General features: G+C 42.3%; 1 protein-coding gene and 1 pseudogene across 1 annotated transcript in view; one reads left to right on the forward strand and one right to left on the reverse strand.

The window, feature by feature from the left end:
* Positions 1-15,412, forward strand: part of LOC148118594 (uncharacterized) — a 150,297-nt gene that overhangs the window by 111,159 nt on the left and 23,726 nt on the right.
* Positions 3,509-3,627, reverse strand: LOC148118597 (5S ribosomal RNA; annotated as a pseudogene).

Consider the following 15,412-nt stretch of genomic DNA (forward strand, 5'->3'; position numbering starts at 1 on the left):
TTTTCATTATCCCACTGAGAGCACTGATGTAGCTAAATAGTAATCAGCCAGTTCAGTCTGCTTGAATGCACTGTCCTGGTTTTAAGAACCTTATTTAAGTGAAAAGTACAGAACTATCTGTCCTTTGAAAAATTCTTCCAATCAATGAGTTAATGTTTTAAAAATAAATAAATATTTTTTCTGATACTCTTGGAGCCTGATCTGGTTCTGTACACACACACACACACACACACACACACACACACTCGTCTGTATGTATATACATGACACAGCTTGCTAAGTCAGTTATTGTGTAAATGCCTAAGACTGCCTGGAATTCAATAAAAATGATGCACAGCATCCAAGACTTATGGGACATAATGAGAGCTCACTAAGAGGAAAGTTCATAGTGCTAACTACTTTCAGAAAAAGTGTGGAGAGATCCCACAGGAATGACTTAGCAGCACACCTGAAAGCTCTAGAACAAAAAGAAGCTGGCATTCCTAAGAGGAGTAGATGGCAGGAAATCACCAAACTGAGGAATGAAATCAACAAAGTAGAAAGAAAGAAAACAATCCAAAGAAGTAATAAAACAAAGAATTGGTTCTTTGAGAAAAATCAACAAAATAGATAAACCCTTATCCAAACTAACTAAAAGTCGGAGAGAGAATACACAAATCAACAAAATCAAAAACAAAAAGGGGGACATAAGAACAAACTCTGAGGAAATTCTGAGAATAGTAGCAGATTTGTGTCTCAACTCTATAACAATTCCTGCTATAAAAAATTTGGTATTTAATTGTTCTTATCCGTATAGTGAGTAAATGGACTTTAGAAAAGCCCTCTGAAGGTGATTGCTTTCACTAGATTCTGTGTTCTTTCTGCCCTTCATTTTCTATTGCTATCTGTAGTGTAGACAAGAAGCCTGGAGCTCTCGAACCCATCTGACAAATGAGAGATCCGTAAAAATTAAAATCAGAAAAACAGATGGGAGAAAGAAGTGGGTTAACAGAACCTAAAATGTAAATACATGCTCTTTCAGACCAATACAACACTGACTGGGAGAGTCCTTTATGAGTGTATAATCCTTTAACCACTGATTCCATCCTCATTCATCTAGCACTATATTCTTTTGAGGTTCCAAGCTTGTCCGCAGAAAGAAAAGTTTAGATTATTTTCATATTTAGGTCTCCATGATTATAACTCCCATGAATATGATAATAATAATACTTCTTAATACTAATTTTATTTCTACAGAAAATATACTGAGAAAGCTGCTGGTATCTATGGCGATTCTGTCATTATTTGAGTATCTGTGTATTGTAGACACACATAACACATGAATAGAAAGAGAATGTCTCAAAAACATTGTTTTTTCTTTCTTGCTGTAATGGGGTTGTTTGGATGTAGGTAATATGTCCACATGCATCAGACTACATACACTAAATAAGTGTGATTTTATGTCAACTATCATAATTCAACATCTTCAAATGATTTTGGTTGGTATCTGTGGAAAACCCCAACCTACCGCTATCAGAAATTATTTTGCATGCCGCTACACAATCCCACGTCACATCCATATCCACTGTGAACTTCTGGAGCATCTTTTACTTTCACTCTTTTTGCTTTCTCAATTAAATTATACTTAGTAGGATACCTTTTCTGTGAACACAGCAATGTATTCTTTGTCACTAAATTACTGCAGTCCTCTTCCTATGTGTTGTACATCATTTTAAATCACTTTCAGTTTCACACATTTACTGTAGTTTGCTAGACAAAGATTATAAAGAATAGTATCTTTTATCCTTTTATACTTTTGCAAACAACACTATTAAAATTATACATTTTCAACAGCAACGAAAAGATGTTGGGTATGTTCAATTTACAGCATAAATTCAATATAATCCAAAGGAAATTCCCAACAAATAATAACAGGAAAACTAGTTCCAAAGCTATGCACCATATGGAAAGACAGAATTCTCAATAGGATTAAGGAAAAATAGTACAGACATCGACATAATGTGTCTTTTGTACTTAACACAAACCTACATTGAAGAACGAGTACGATATTTGTGAAAGAATAAGGGGAGAGTGAGAAAAGGCCAAGAACAAAAGCACAAAACTAATAGTCAGATCGTCATTAAAAGACATAAGGAAACTCAACCGGGAAAAATATGAGCTTCACCTATGTTACCTATAAATGTACATGTGCAGACTAACAAACACAAATTTCACAACTCCCATTGTGTTAGAGGGACTGTGTGCCTGGGCGTCTGTGTGATTTCTCGCCTTCAGGAGAATCCTTGGTTCTCTCTTTGGAACTTGTAATGCCAGTTCCCAAGATTCCAGTTCTGCCCCATGCCCACCCCGGGCCCCAGCCCTAGTCCCACCCCTATCCACTATGGCCAGCCACCGGGTCCATCCTGCCCCCCATTGAAGATGCCTCCCTGTGAAGCGGGCAGCAAGGGCCATTCTGCCCGTCGGGGAGAAGGTAGAAAGGCAGGCTGTCCAGCCAGCGTGGAAGATGCTCCTGGGCCGACCGGTGGGGCCCGGGGAACTTGAAAATTGGGTCTTGGCGCTCTATGCCAAAGGACGATGCGGGCAGGGGCGGGCACACAAGCACAGGCACACTCGCGCACGCAGAAACACACTCAAGCACGCGTGTATGCACGCACGCGATCGGAGCCTGCAGACGGACACACATCCACATAAGCATGCACGCACAGCAAGCGAACGAGCACACACACTCGCATGCGCACACACACACACATCATGCAAGAATGCACACACTCCCCAACAGACAACCAAAAAAGCAGACAGGCAAAACCCCAGACACACATACGCACAATCATGCACGCACAGCACACACACAAAAACTAACAAAGGCGCCCACACGAACACACGTGCACCCTCATGGGGTTACTCACACAAGCAGACACATTGCACATTCCACACAGGCAGGCTGGCACACAGGCACGCAGGTGGGCGTATACCGCATCCCTGGGAGTGGGTGGGTGGAGCCTGCTTGCTCTTAGACTGCTTCCGCCGGGTGGGTTGCGTCGAGGGGGCGTGGCGATCTCTTTCTGAATCCATACACAGTGCTGTGCTGTGCGGGGCTGCTATCCCAGCCGTCTGCCTGCCGGCCTGGCCTGCCAGTGGAACTGAGGAGCTGCGGAGCTGGGGAGCTGGGGAGCTGGGGAGCTGGGGAGCTGGGGAGCCAAGGGCGATGGTGGCTGGCCCAGGATCTCACTTGAACAGGGTTCAAGGCTAGCCTGGGCTACACGCCACTCAAGACAGCCTCTCCCGTGCGAGTCTTAGCTTCTTTCAGGGGTCCTGGCATTCCTTCCCGACTCGGGTGCTTCCCCTCGTGCCTGAGGGCGCTGACCGGTGGGTGGATTTGGAACCTTGTGAGAGGTGGGCCCTCTTTCCGGGGTGCGGATTGTCCTGGTGGTGTCCTGGAAGGCCAAAGGGGAAAAGGGGGAGAATTAAAAAAGGAGAAGAAAAAGTGGAAAAAAGAAAGAAAGAGAAAAGCCTACAGCACCCGGTATTCCCAGGTGGTCTCCCATCCAAGTACTAACGAAGCCCGACCCTGCTTAGCTTCCGAGATCACAGGAGATCGGGCGCTTTCAGGGTGGCATGGCCATAGACGGATGCGGCTTGTCCTGTGGCGCCACAAGAGCCTGCTGCAGCACTAGCCTGCGCTCCTGCACGCCAGCCCGTCCGTCCCCACGCCCCCACGCCCTCCCGAGGCCTAGACGGAGTCCGGACGGACTGACGGACTGACGGACAGACGGACGAGCCCCTCCAACCCGCCCACCAGCCAGCCAGCCAGCCTGCCAGCTAGGCCCTCCTTCCTCAGTTCTCTGCCCCGCCCAGAGCCCGGCTCCAGGTCCAGGAGCAGTCGCCTGTCCTACCCACCATTTGAATCACAGCTCAGTGAGAGCTATTCGGTAGAACTGTTAATCCATTAACTTCTCACCACTGATATTAAACAGGTAATTTTTTTTTAAAAACAGATTTATTTAGTTAGTATGCGGTTTTCTGTCTGTCTGTATGCCTGCTGGCCAGAAGAAGGCAGCAGATCTCATTACAGATGGCTGTGAGCCACCATGTGGTTGCTGGGAATTGAACTCTGGAAGAATAGCAGTCAGTGCTCTTAACCTCTGAACTATCTCTCCAGCTCCCCAAAAGGGAAACATTTTGAAAAGGTAATGAGTCTATTCCTCATACCTTCTTTTAAGCAAACAGTTCATATTAAACTAAGTGTTACTTAAGTGTTACTTTTAATCTTGCTGTGACTGTGCTGAGTTTAGTGACATGGGCAGTTAGAGTCAAGAGCCAAGGGGCAGTTGTGAAGAAATCTCACTTTCTTTTTTTTTAACTTTTATTTCATGTGCATTGATATTTTACCTGTTGTATGTCTGTGTGAGTGTGTTGGATCCCCTAGGCAGGAATTAGAGACAGATGTGAGCTGCCATGTAGGTACTGGGAATCGAACTAGGGTCTTCTGGAAGAGCAGTCAGTGCTCTTAATCCCTGAGTCATCTCTCCAGCTCCCATGAAACCTCATTTTCTATACCGTATGTCTATATTTGAATTTTTCCATTTTTCTACAAATATATAAAAAATCTCCTATTGAATAGATTCTATAAATGTGAACTCTTTATTAAAGTATCTTTCCATCAGATGCATCTTCAAAGATGCAAAACAACCCAAAATAAAGGGGAACAACATGAGTACAAACCTAGTAATAGAACCCTAAGATCTAAGTCCACTCTTCAATTGGACTAAATTATAAAATGTATTCATAGAGATACAAAGATTCAATGGTGTATTGAACGTGGTTAAACTTTTACATGTGTCAATTATCCTTACAGACCTGAAAGAAATCATCCTGGAGAGAAATCTTCTGTTTATAATCGATGTGTTAAAGCCTTTTCATATGACAGACATCTTCAAAGGCATGAAAGCACATTTATTGGAGAGAAACCTTTTGAATGTCATCAATGTGGTAAAGCCTTTGCTTATCACAGCTATCCCCGAAGGCATGGAAGAACACATACTGGGGAGAAACCCTATGAACGTAGTCAGTGTGGTAAAGCCTTTGCCTACCAGATAGGTCTTCAAATGCATAAATGAACACATATTGGAGAGAAACCATATCAGTGTAATCAATGTGGTAAAGCCTTGCAGTACAAGGTAATCTTAAAAAGCATAAAAGAACACATACTGGGAAGAAACCGTATGAATGTAATCAATGCAGTAAAGCCTTTGCACGTCACAGTAGTCTTCAAATGCACAAAGGAACACATACCGTGGAGAAACTCTGTGAATGCAATGAATGTGGTAAAGCCTTTGTTCAACATAGTCATCTCCTAGCACATAAAAGAACACATACAGGAGAGAAACCCTATGAATGTATTCAATGTGGTAAAAGCTTTGCTCATCACAATGCTCTTCAATGCATACAATTACACATACTGAGGAGAGACCCTATCCATGTAATCAATGTGATAAATCCTTTACATGTCACAATAATCTTCAAATACATAAAAGAACACATACCGGAGAGAAACCCTATCAATATAATCATTGTAGTAAAGCCTTTACATACCAAAGTAATCTTCAAATGCATAAAAGAACACATACTGGAGAGATACCCTATGAATGCAATAAGTGTGGTAAAGCCTTTGCACAACAAGGTAGTCTTCAAAAGCATAAAACAACACATACTGGAGAGAAACCCTGAGAATGTAACCAATGTGCTAAAGCCTTTGCATTGGTCAGCAGTCTTTGAAATCATATAAAAAAGATGTACTGCAGAAATACCCTAATAATATAGTCAATGTTGCAAAGTTTTGCACTTTATACAGGAGTTAACCTTTTTGTGTACAATCTCCCTGTTAAATCTTTTGTTTTTTACAATAGTTTTGAGTGCCTATAAAAAATTCTGAGAGTGTATTATTGTAAAGTATTTGGTAAGTTCTTTATATTGTTCCCATCTGAAAACTCATAGACAAAATCAGTTTATGAATTTATGAAGCTCTATGTGAAGTTGTCCAAAATCAGACCTCGGTCCTGGTAATAAACTTTTCTAAACTGTCTAGTCCTGTCAATGTTTTAAAGTCTACTTACATCATTTTGAAGTCAGGAAAGAAGAACAAACTCATACAAGAGAAAAACCCTATTCATGTAATTATTTGGTAAGTACTTTAGCCATCATGGTAGTTTTTAGTAACAAGAAAAAACTCTTATTTCTTTTATTATGCATCACAGTCTTGAAGGAAGTAAATTAATTGCCATGATCACTCAGGACCAGTGGTGGAGAGCACTGCATTGTGCTTTCTATTTTGAAATACTAAAGTTTGCACTATGTGTGACAAATCCTTTTAGTGAAAATTATTTTGTGTTCCTTATATTTCTTCTGCCACTTTTGTTCATCTTCTCCAGTGCTTTTACTTAGTGATTGGTATGTTTCTGCTGTAACATATGGAATGGGATACCCATCATCTAAATGGTCCATTTTTTATTTAAAAATTAGCATGTATTCATACTATTTCAGTAAGGGTATCTATGAAAGGGTGAAGTTACAGAAATTCTCTAAGTGTTCATGGTGTTAAGCAGGTGACATAATCCGTGTGGCAGAAGGCAGACATTATAGGTCTACTTAATTTGCTTATCTGGTCTTGATTTAATTTTGGTAAGTGATATTTATCCAGCAAGTAGTTCATTTCAAATTTTCCAGTTTTGTGGAGTGCAGGGTTTTGAAATATGATCAAATGATTCTGTCGATTTCCTCCCCATCTGTCGTTATGTCCCCCTATCATTTCTGATTTTGTTACTTTCTGATTTTTATCTTTACTGATCTCTCATTTGTCAGATGGCTGTGAGAGCTTCACCCTTCTTGTCTACACTACATGTAGCAATAGAAAATGAAGGGCAGACAGAACACAGAAATAAGGAAAGCCATGACCTCAGAGGGCTTTTTTTTTTTTTAAGTTTTAGAACCTGTCCTGTAACTAGCTCTTGTAGACCAGGCCACCACAGCCCAGCCAGAGGGCTTTTCTAATGTTCATTTGTTTGCTATGTAGAGGAGAAAAATTTAAATCCCAAGCTTTTTGTAGCTAGAATTGTTAGAGAGATGAAATGCAAATATGCTATTATCCTCTGTGTTTCTTCAGAGTCTGTTGTTAGATGCTAGGATAGCTACGCGAGCTTGCTTCTTAGATCCATTTAACTTGAAAATCCTTCTCCAAACCTTTACTCGAAGGTAATGTCTATCTTGGATGCTGAGGTGTGCTTTTTGTATACAGTAGAATGTTAGTTTGTGAGTTTGTATCCAGCTTGTTACCCAGTGTCTTTTATTTTTTATTTACTTATTTTTTGGTGTATTTAGTCCATTGATATTGAGGGATTCCAATGACCAATGATTGTTAATTCCTGTTATATTGTTGGTGGTGATTGTAGAGTGTGTGTGTTTCTGTGTGTGTGTGTATCTTTTTTGGTTTTGCTGGTGTGATATTATCTATTACTTCTGTTTATGGGGTTAGTTAGCTTTGTGGCGTGGAGTTTTCCTTCTAGTAACTTATATCGGGCTTGGGCTTTAGTTTGATACTGTTTAAATTTGACTTTGTTATGAAATATCTTGTCTTGTTTTGCCAGTCTATGATGGTTGAACATTTTGCTGGGTATAGTAGTCTTTGATGACATCCTTAGTCTCTTGTAGTCTACAAGTCATCAGTCCAGGCCTTTCTGGCTTTCAGGGTCTCTGTTGAGGGGGCAGGTGTGATTATAATGGGTCTGCCTTTAATTGTTACTTCCACTTTCTCCCTTGCCCCTTTTAATATTCTTTCATTGTTCTGTACACTTAGCATTTGAATATTATGTGGTGAGGTGATTTATTTTTCTGGCCCAATCTATTTGATGTTCTATAATCTTCTTGTACCTTTATAAGCATATTGTTATGTACATTGGGAAAATTTTCTTTTTTGGTTTTGTTTAAATATATTCTCTGCGTTTCTGGGCTCGATTTTTCTCATTCCTGTATTCCTACTATTCTTATATTTGATTGGTTCATAGTGCCCACCATTTTCTGGGTATTGTGTGGAAGGGATTCTTGAAATTTAACATTTTTTGATTGAAGAATCCATTTCCTCTGATGTGTCTTCAACATCTGAAATTCTTTCTTCCATCTCTTGTACTCTATTAGTGATGCTTGATGCTGTAGTTCCTGTTCACTTATCCATATTTCCCATTTCCAGGTTTTCATCCATTTGTTTTCTTTATTAAGTCTATATTTATTTGTAGACCTGGAAATCTTTAATTTTTTTGGTTTTATATTGGGGATTTATTGATTTCTTCCAATCTTCTTTGTCTGTTCTTAAATTTTATTATGGGATTTGTTCATATCCTCTTAAGGATTTCTATTATCTTCATAAAGTAATTTTAAGGTCATTTTCTTGTGTTTCAGCTTTGTTGCATTGTTTAGGTCTTGCTGCTGTAGAATAGGTAGGCTCTGATAATGCATTATTGCATTTTATGTTTGTGTTCTTACCACTGACATTTATCCATCTGTATTTGAGGTGATTTTAGGTCCAGGTGTTGATTCCTAAAATTGTCTTTGTTACATGAGTGTTTTGTTCCTTGGTTTCTCTTTCTTTTCTGGTCTTCTGCCCTAAATGACCAAGAATTCTGGTGGCAAGTGTGTCTTTGGGTTCACAACAGCTAAAGCTTTAACTCTGCTCTGGGTTTCATGAGGATGGCTACATGAGGCTGAAGTCCTCTTCTAAAGTCATTGACTAGGATCTGGAGCCCAAGAGTGGGTGCGCATTATGGAGTCCCTAGATCTGGTCTGGTTGCTGGGGTCCCTAGGACAAGGAATCTAGATCTGGCCTGTGCTCCAGGGGGATTGAAGTCTACTGATGCTTTAGACCTGGGATTCCTGGATTTTGCCTTTCATCTGAGAAAGTAAAAATCTTCCAAAGGTGTAGACCAGGATGAGGAGTGAAGAGTGAGGGTGGGGAAAGGTGTGTGCCATCTGCGATATTTGAGCAGGCTTAAACAGGCACAGTGGGCAGTGGGCAGTGGGCAGTGTCTTCCCTGGGGTTTCTGGGACCAGCCTTCCCTCCTGTAAAACTGTTGGGGTTGTGGGCCCAAGTTTGGAGCCCAGGGAAAGGTGTGCTGTCTGGTGCTGCTGGGCAGGATTTAAGGAGTGTCAACTGATGGGCAGTGTCTGACCTGAGGTTTCTTGAGCCTGTCTCATCTCTGATAAAAACAAGGACACCTTCTAAATAGCCTGAGACATGGGGCCCAGAGGCAGGGTTGAAGTCTAGAGTTGTTGGACAAGCATGAAGGGTTTATGGGGTAGCGAGCAGCGTCTTTGCTGGTATCATGAGAACTGCTCTGGCCTCGGAAAGCTGCTGGGGACTGTGGGCCCTAGTGTGGAGACCAGGTAAGCAATATGGTCTTAGGTTGCAGGCTAGGATTTAAGGAGTGTGGGTGGCTGTTTCCTTAACTGGGTTTCCTAGATCAAGTCTAGCATCTGGTATAGCAGAAGTCTCCCTATATTGTAGATCAGGCTATGGAACCAGGAGTGGGGCTGGGGAATTCATCTTCCAAAATTGTAGACCAGGGTATGGAGCCAGGTGTGGAGGTGGGGTAGTCTTCCTCCAAAGCTGTACACCAGTTCTTGGAGCTAGGGGTGGAAGATGTGTGTGCAGTCTGGAATATTTTGGCAGGCTTAAAGGGGATCAGTGAGCAGTGGCTTGCCTACAAAAGCCACAGCTTAATACTAATGCAGCATTTTCCCAGGGATCGTTTATTCAGTCCTTTATATTGATTTGTATTCTTGGTCTTGTTACAGAGTAGACACTTGGCAAAGTCTAGTAAACCAAAGGCATTCAGGCTTTCAGAGTCCTGTACCTGAAATGAAAACAGCACCATAGTTTTCCCTCTCTAGACCTAGCTACTTGAATAGTTGAATATTCTGGCTTGATTCTCCCTTGCTTTTACATGAAATATTCCACAATTCGAATAAGCTTGCATCTTAAAAATATAAGTTTATTGAATTTTTCAGATATTTACCGTCTTCAGTCCATACACACCTTTGTAAGTACGTCCACATTTCACTAGGTAGACATGGACTCAGTTGTGCCACCTAAGTTTTCTGGGTACCTTAGGTGTCATGTAACACACTAAAGGTTAGCTTTTACCTTTTCCCTGTTCTTGCCTGCCCGTCGCTCTGCTGTTACCTGTTTCCCCGTCCAAGTAAATAGCACCAGGACACTGAAGAGGAACTTCAGTTGGGAAGCATCTCCATCAAATTGCTTGTAGGTGAGTGTTTGGGGGATTCCCTTGCAGTAATGATTGATGTGTGAGGGCCCAGTTCAGGATGGACCGTGCTTCCCCTGGGCAGACAGTGTTGGGATGTATCTGAATAAAGGTTAACAAAGTCATGAGGAACAAACTAGCAAACAACTAACTCTCCATGGCTCCTGCTTGAGTTCCTGTTTGAGTTTCTGTCTTGACTTTCCTCAGTGGATTGTGTCCCGGGACATAGATGCCAAATAATCCCTTTCCTCAGAATGTTGATTGTTGTCATGCCTTTTATCACAGAAACAGAAAGGAAACTAAGACATCCATTGGTCCATCACCCAAGCCTCATCTTGCAGTATTTTTGAAGAAACTCAATAGTAAAAGATAAAAATATTACATATGCATATATTTGATTTGTACTCACTGTTTCAAAATCAAGTCACCAAAAAAAGACATGTGGCCCAGAGAGGATACATGTAGTTGCTTACAGAAGGGGCATTCGCAATCAAAATCCCAAAGATTTCTTTAACACTCTGGATTTTCAGTTATGCATAAGGAAGTGTGTGCAATAAATATTGAGCCATGTCCTTAATCATTATGTATGAAGGAGGTTTCCCCTCCTATATGAGACATACATGCTCATTGGATTGATAAAGATCCAATTTGTTCTTGTTTCCTAGTTAATATTTGAAATAAAAATACAATTCCCTCATTACTTCCAGTCACTTTCCTCCTCCAATCTCCTCCCACATGCCACTTGCTCTCATATACTCTGTTTTATTAATTGTTGTTTCTTTCTCTCCATCTCTCCTGAATATATGACTATATCCTGCCCAGTTAGTATACTTTTGCAGGACAGTGTTTGATTGACAGGGAAAAGATGCATCTGTGTACCTGAGTCTGCAGTGCTTCACAAAGTTCCCTATCGGGCACCCAACCTTGATCATGTCCTGGCCCTCCTCCTCTCAATCCCAAGAATCCAACAACTGTAGGGTTTAGGATGGAAACAGCAATTAACCAGACACTGCTTGTGCCACAGGATGAGGCTGGCACAGCTTAGAAGAAGTACCAAGAGGAGAGTGCGATGGTAAGAGATGCTCACAGTGTAAGGATGGCAGTTTAGCATCTCTGGATGTCAGTTTCCTCCAGCTAGAGAAAGTAGGTTTCAGATGGTTCATGGTGGAGAGAGTTGACAGAAAAGACACCTTCGAAAATCACTCACTTCATCAAGTGTGGCTTTTAACAGCCACAGTGACAGGTCTCTTTAACTTATGACCCACAGTTTGCTATGGGCATTTTGGCAGTGTCCCCATCCTCCCCCCCAAGTTCCTGTCAGCTGAAGGCTCCTGGCCCCAGGCTCCATTCCAGGCCCCAAGGCTCCTGGGTGAGAACTATACTACCATGCTCTGCCCTGCCTCAACCTGATCTGACCAGACGTGCCCTGCCCTGCCCTGCCCTGGCCTGGCCTGACCTGCCTTGCCCTGCCTAGTTTTTTTCTCAGTTTGGCCTCAGGAGACAGTATTGTGTACCATCCATAAAGCTGGATCTTCAAGGTAGAAGAGCCCCAGAACATGGTACTGAGAACCTGTGACTGGATCATTAATGAGGGCTCCTGGGTGCAGAGAAGTTAGGTGATTAGGTGGAAGAGAAGGAGGAGGCTGAGGTGGGGTTGGGAACCTGGTTGTGTCTCAATGCTCACCCAGTGTGCCTCCTTCCCATAATTCCCCTTGCCATGGCACGTAGAAGGAAAGTCACTCAGCACCCAATGGCTCTGCAAACTTTATCACCTCACCCTGTATAACTGCAGTCTGTGCCTACTGCCTCTCTTCTCCCTGCCCAGCCTTCTGGATAGAGGACGAGCTTAGTGACTGAATGAAGTGAGCACAGTAAAGACACTAAATGGCAGCTCTGCACACTGGGTAAAATGGGGGAACCACGGATTTAACAAGTACCTCTGAGTAGGCACTGCAGGAGCCTAGAGACTTGCTCAGCCCTTGGTATGCTAATCTGCACCCCAGGTCTCTGCACTGAAGAGCCAAAGGTCATTTTAATAAGAAACAGAAGAAAAGTCCTTTTTAGGAGGTAGGAAATATTTTCTCAAGTCCCTGAGGAAATGTTGGTTTTTGTCTAAATGTCAGAATACATAAAGGAACTTCTTCTCCTAAACCTGATGCTGACCTGTCCCTCTTCCCTACCCCCATCCCAGAGCCCACTGTGCTGTCTGGGTAGGGAGCTGGTGAGAGGAGAGAGGTTAGTCCAGCCCTCAAAGTCTTTGAAGAAGTACCCCCTCCGATTGTTCTACTGCCCCTAATCTAATGTCTCCTGAGAATTACAAAATAAACCATGGATACAATAAAACCACAACCCCCAAACTTAGACATCTCCAACTTCAAAATGTCATCAACATCAGTGTGAGTTCCAAGAATTTCTCACAAAGAAAATCTTCCAACAAAATCCCCCACCTGCTGAACAGACAATACTAGCAACCTGCTCACCTTATCTGAGCCCCCCGAGGCAAAGGAAGTTGGATGTTTGCAGGAGTCGGAATGTGCATAAGGAGCTTGTGCTGTGGCTCTTCCAGATTTCTGGCAAGAAAAGTGCTCTCCCCCTGGAAGTCACTGTGAGTTGTCCTAAATTGCAGAGCTACCCTGCTTCCCTTAATGACTTCAGAAGCACTTAATCAGGCTTCAAGACTAAGGACATCTACCTTCACTGGCAGCCCTATGTGCATACTACTTACCCATGACAGAATCCAAAGCAACTGTTCTCAGCAACCTCCACACTCCTGCTGTGGATCTGCATCCCTGGAAACACTGCAAACATCTGCATTGCAACCACTGGCTCGCTGGCTAAGACTGTCAAAGAAATCTTTGTATGGCACTTTCTATGCTTTTGCTGTCACTCAAAGCAAATGAATGTTAAATTTCCCAATTCTTTGAAAAATATCCATGTTTATGTTTATGTCTGTAGAGTGTTGAGAAGATTTCCAGACTGCACCCTTACACTGTCTTTAAGGCTTCTACAATCCATCACGGCTTACAGTGGTGTAACAAAACTATTTGAAGATCCCTCTGTGTTCAGATTGTTCGGGCTTCTGTAGCTCAACTTCACTAATTTCATTCTGATGCTGTGGCAAACACCATGGGCAAAAGAAAATTGCAGTGAAGACATGATATATTTCACCTTACACTTCCAGGTTACACTCCCTGTGCTGGTAGAAGTCAGGGTAGGAATTCCACTCAGGGCCAAGAAAGTACACTAACCAGGGAGGAATGGAGCTTGCCTGCCAGGCTCTTCTTCAGCTAGTATCCTTATCCGGCACTCATCACCAGCAAAAAGGGAGATATGTATAGTTAGTAAACAAAACTTACACTTTATTATGCTGATGGTCACCACACAAGGCTCATATCATACTTTCCTAAGTATAGTCCTAAGCCTGTCTCCCCAAGGTAACATATCTTAACAGAATCTCAGGTCCAGTCTCTAACAGAAGACTCTGATTATGGGTTAGCATCCTGGGAGAGATGCTCTAGACACAGAGCAGATCAAAGTGTTATCTCTCCAGAGGTGTATAGCACAGTATTTCCCATAGTCTTTGCTTTTAGACTGTCCAGTATGTGGGATGGTGTCTGCTGGTCTTGAGTGAGTAATGTCACTGGGTTAAGGTTATCAGGTGCAGCCTTGGGTGTAGTGAGTTTCTGACTAAGCTTTTTTTTCCATGTCTAAAAGTCATATTTTACTTTGTTCATTACAGGAAGTGTTATAATCTGTTCTGTCTTTGTTGGGGGCCGGTGCTAAACTGTACCATAAATTATTTCTCTCGACCAGACCGCAACATAAACTGTCTCTGGACTGGCGTGGAGGTGTGGGAATAAAGACACAACTCATATGGCTTTCTCGGGAGGGAGGTTCTCAGTGGTCCCTCACGTAGTCCTGAGTTCACATCCTGAAGAATTCCTCTCGTTTATTCTCCAAACAGCTTTTATACCAACACATAAACTGAGCGGGGAAATACACCAACATTCTATTTGCTAGATAACAAGGTGAATGGTGTTTTGTCATGTCCCCATCCACCTGTCTGCTGTGCACTCTAGCTGTCACGTAGGCTTAAATTAGCATCTCTATCAGGCATCCTCCAAATTACAAAGAAAGGAGCAACAACATCCTGACCTTTTGTTAGCAGGTAGGGCTTAGGGCTTCAGAACCTGGCTGCCACACCATAGATAATTATGGGCCTACAGTCTCTTACAGTATGGTTTCTGATTCAGTTTCTTTTCTGTGTAATTGGGACACAAGGAGCACCCTTGCCATTATTGCCACTTTGGGTTAAATGAAAGCTAATACTGCACATTAGCTATCATGGAGTTTTGATCAGCCCCACCAAAACTTTCATGATCTATTAAATTATGGCGTGGAAACAAACTTACAGTATGCATTCAGTGTTTCCTCACCTAGCTTTCAAAACAGGAGTAGAGATCTTACTTCCTTATGAAAGACCCCCAGGACCCCCCCCCCAGAATCTGCAGCAGGCCTGCTCCCATGAGAACATCCTGTTGCTTGAAAGACTCTCAGTAGCTGCAGCCAGCCGCTCTCATGAGAATATCCTGTTTTGAAGACCCTCGAGACCCCCAGGACCTGAAGCTGGCCTGTTCTCATGAGAACTTCCCGTTTGCTTAGGAGAACAGGATATCTATGGTTGGCACAAGTGCCAAACTTAGAATGTTAGTGGGAAATTTCAGGGCCAAAATGAAACATCTTGGAAATAGCATGAACAAACAACATTGTCCATTGTCACTGTCTGATCTCTTTAAAATAACTAGTGATCTTTATGCTCTGAAAACTGCTGATTACGTAATTAATTTTGCCTATATAAGCTTGCTGAAATTTTGCCTGGGGTGCTCAGTCTCCCCCTGGAGCCCTGAGTCACCCAATAGTGCTACCGAAATAAACTTCTTGCTGTGGCATCTGCTGGCCTGAATTAATGAGTCTGGGGACTTCCCTCGTGGCCTTAGAAATTCTAGGGTCTTTCACTTATTGTTGGGGACCAGCTTCGAGTAAAATACCTATTGCTGGGGTAAGGGCATGGGGATTTATTTAGAAATATTAGTAAAGAATATGAA

The sequence above is a fragment of the Myodes glareolus genome, chromosome 22 (assembly GCF_982192425.1).
Source record: "Myodes glareolus chromosome 22, mMyoGla1.1, whole genome shotgun sequence".
Classification (NCBI taxonomy): Eukaryota; Metazoa; Chordata; class Mammalia; order Rodentia; family Cricetidae; genus Myodes; species Myodes glareolus.